Source organism: Brassica oleracea, chromosome C1, assembly GCF_000695525.1.
Source record: "Brassica oleracea var. oleracea cultivar TO1000 chromosome C1, BOL, whole genome shotgun sequence".
Classification (NCBI taxonomy): domain Eukaryota; kingdom Viridiplantae; phylum Streptophyta; class Magnoliopsida; order Brassicales; family Brassicaceae; genus Brassica; species Brassica oleracea.
In genome coordinates, this window is record NC_027748.1 from 27,839,790 (window position 1) to 27,844,087 (window position 4,298).

Consider the following 4,298-nt stretch of genomic DNA (forward strand, 5'->3'; position numbering starts at 1 on the left):
ACCAACCTATTTTTCTAGGAATAGTATATTTTGTATAGTTATTTATTAAATAAGAATTTATAATCATACGGTTCTATGATCATTCATATCATTTTATAACAAAATATTTAAATCATCGATAACAAAATTTTCAATCTGAATCTTTAATAAGTTTATAATTTATAAATGTTCTTGAAAATTCATTGAAACTTTTAATATTAAAATATTTATGTAATCTTATGGTATATAGTGTTTAATCTATATATATATATATATATTTATTTTATTATTAAATGATATTTTTTACTCATATGGTTTTAAAATCTTGTGTATCTTCTTATAATAAAAATGTTAAACCATTGATCATTAATTTTTAACATAATAATTTTAATAGTTTTAGTCATTTATTGTCGTTTTTAAAAATTCAAAATATAACATATACGAAAAAATCTAAATTTTACTTTTATAGCTAATTTGATTGTTTAATTTATTTTAATAATATAAAATTAAACAAAAAATGATGGAGGAGATATAAATTGTTATCAAATCTTTATTATTAAAATCATTAATTGTCATATATATATTAGTCATTTATGGTAATTCCGTAGGTTTGATTTAAGGAAAGAAAATAACATATCATATCATTATATCATATAGTTTGACCAACTTATGTATCTAACAACATATAAAAATCGAATGTGGACCTACTTATTTTTCGATTGAATGTAATTGACTACCTAATTGAGTGCCACCTATGCATTGGGGCCTATTTTAATTAATACAAAATTGAGGTTACATCTTTTCAAATGTTCCTCAATTAATATATAGGGGATATCATCTTCCACCTATTAATTCAATATTCATTTAATTTTTACACCTTAAATAATTTCATTTAACAAAATTTAACACTCTACTCACCACTTTTAACCATTCTCAGAATTTTAAAGGAATATGGGATAGTATCAGGTCAACTCATTTATTTTGATAAGTCTTCGATTCAATTTGGAAACAAGATTGAAGAATCTGCCAGACAAGAGTTAAGGTATATTTTGGGCATCCAGAATTTAGGAGGAATGGGATCTTACCTAGGTTTACCAGAAAATCTTGGGGGCTCCAAGATACAAATTTTTAGCTTTGTGCAGGAATAGCTAAATAATATGGTCAACGATTGGACTTTTAAATTTTTCACAAAAGGAGGAAAGGAAGTGATCATTAAATCAGTGGTTACATCATTACCAAAACATGTGATGTCTTGCTATCGTTTACCTAAGGCAACCGCAAAAAACCTGACGAGTCCAGGGGGAAGCACAATTCTTGTGGAGTCCAGGGGGAAGCACAAAAGGCATGCACTGGAAATCATGGGACAAAGTATGTGTAAATAAGGATGAAGGAGGTTTGGAGTTTAAAGACATCACTGATTTCAATACAACGATGCTTGGTAACCAGTTATGGCGTCTGATAGAGAAGCCAAACACTTTATTTTCTAGAGTTTTCAAAGGTCGGTATTACAGGAACGCCTCACCCCTGGAACCGATTCGTTCATATTCTTCGTCATATGGCTGGTGGAGTATCGTATCTGCTAGATCTCTAGCAAGCAAATGACTAATCAAAAAGGTGGGATCAGGCTCTTTTATATCTGCATGGAACGACCCATGGCTCCCAACCACTCGCCCGAGACCAGCTAATAAAAACCAACACAATTTCTACCCAGACTTCACAGTGGATTCTCTCATTGACTCTACTTCACGAACTTGGAACTTGCAGGCAATTCAGGTTTTGGTGGACCCACATGATGTGAAACTTATAGAAAGTATACCACTGATTAGAACTCAAATGGTAGATAGGGATGGATGACATTTCACAAAAAATGGGAAATATACGGTTAAATCAGGATATCAGGTAGAACGGGTTTACCCAGACAAGGAAAGACCACCACTACTGTTTGGACCCACAGTTGATGCATTGAAGGCGTTCTGTTGAAAAATACGGTGCCCACCAAAGTTAAAACATTTCCTATGGCAATTGGTGACAGGGTGTATAGCAGTCAAGAAGAATCTGCGAGCGCGAGGGATACAAGGGGATATATGCTGTGTAAGATGCGGAGCCCATAAGGAATCGATAAACCATGTGTTTTTTTAATGTCCTCCAACACTTCAGGTTTGGGCTCTCTCAAAGATACCATCAAATCCAACTATTTTTCCAACAAGTTATCTCTTCACAAACATGGATCATCTCTTCTGGAGAGTTTTCCCGCAGATGGATGATCATCAGTTTGCATGGATACTATGGTACATTTGGAAAGGTGGGAATAATAAAATTTTCAGTAATCTAGACATTTATCCTAGGGAAACACTTAAATTGGCAGAAACAGAATCAACACTCTGGGCTGAGGCACAAATATTGAATGAACAAAGGACAGTACCACACGTAGAGGTTAGGACCCTACCGTCAATTCCAGGAAGATGGTGTTTTACAGATGATTCTTGGAAAGAGGGCGATATTTTCTCCGGACAAGGTTGGTTCAGCACTCTAGAAGGATTTGATGGGCTGATGGGGGCGAGGAATGTTCGGACTAGTCTCTATCATCTTCATGCCGAGATGGAAGCGCTACTCTGGGCAATGAAATGTATAAGAAACTAACGTCAATTTCAGGTTACGTTTGCAACGGATTGTTCTCAATTGGTGAAGATGGTTTCAGAACCAGAAGAATGACCAGCTTTTGCAAGTTGTTTGGAAGATATCAAGATCTTGAAAGAAAGTTTCGTCCGATCAGAGATCATCTATGTACCAATGACGCAAAATTCAAAGGCGGATAGCCTAGCACGCAGTGTCAGGAAACAACCGTCTTTCATCGTTCACATGGATGCAGATCTCCCGGTTTGGTTCACAGAGTCAGTATGAGTCTGTATAAGTTGATGACAAAAAAAAACTCACCATTTTTATCTTATATTTTTCTTCCTTTATAATTGTATTTTATGAGCAAAAAAATGAAAACATATCTAAAAACCATAATAACTAAAAACTAAATAAATTTTAAATATCTTTTTAACACAAAATATTTTTGATCAACTTGAAATCATCTTTTCTTAAAAAAATATTGAAAATATTGTAGGAAATAGCTGATTTTTCCTATATCAAAATCAAATGAACCAAATCTTTGTTTGTAGACCACAAAAATTTATAAATTTTGATATAACTTTTTTTATAAGAAATATTATTTGATGCAAGATAATTGATCTCATGTAATTAGGGTATAACAAAAAATTATAAAACTCCATCAACCGGTGATATTGTTGCGCATGTGCGAATACACTTTTTTTTTTTGTAAACATATTTTTTTTATGTGTGTGGTTTAAAGTAGAGAAAATCAACACGGTGGATCCCTCATTATACACTTTCAACATGTTCAATAAATTCAACAAGAAGTAATCTAACATCGGATTTTTAACAAGCTCATTACAAGAGTTCAAGTGTTGAATTTTTTATTCAACAGTTTGTCTCATTGTATATGGTCTTAGTGATTTTTTTATAATTATTTAATTTCTAAATATTAATATAATATTTTTAAAATAAAATAAATATGAGGCAAAAAAATATTAATTCAATATACAATTGTGTTAGAACATTCTTTTGAAAATAAAAGATTACTAGGTGGACGGTCCCCCACACGCTTGTGCGAACTTAAATATAATCAGTAGATTTGTGTTTACATTTATCTATGATTTATGACTATTAGTTGTACTAGAGATTTTTCCGGGCTACGTCCGGGTTATTTTCTCATATATTCAAGGGTGAATTAGTGAAATAACCAAAACAAAAAACAAAATTAAATTTGTAGCGAGAGATAAGAAGAGAAGAGCGGAGAGAGAATGAGATTTTGGTTACTTGGCAAATTTTAGTTTTTTGTATGGTTATAGAGTGCGATTTCTGTATATTTAAATTAAATTTAGATTATTTATAATTTGTGTTTTTAATATATTTTTTCACTGATACTAATTACACTATATAAGCTATTAGAAAACTTTATAGTTTTTTGTATTGTTTTGGTAATAACAATTTTGAAATTATTGAAATTCAATTTTTTTTTTCAATATCAGAAAATACATATAAGCTGGTACGCATGTTGAATATTTTTTAATTATTCTTATTTAAAATTTAATTATTCTTTTTTCGTTTATTAGTTTTTCAAATGAAAATATGGTTAAACTAATATATAATTCAATTTATTTTAATATTATTATTAACCAATATGAATATTTAAGTTTTAACTATTGATTATTGATTCTTTGCTACTAAAAAATCTATATAAATTTGTTCTT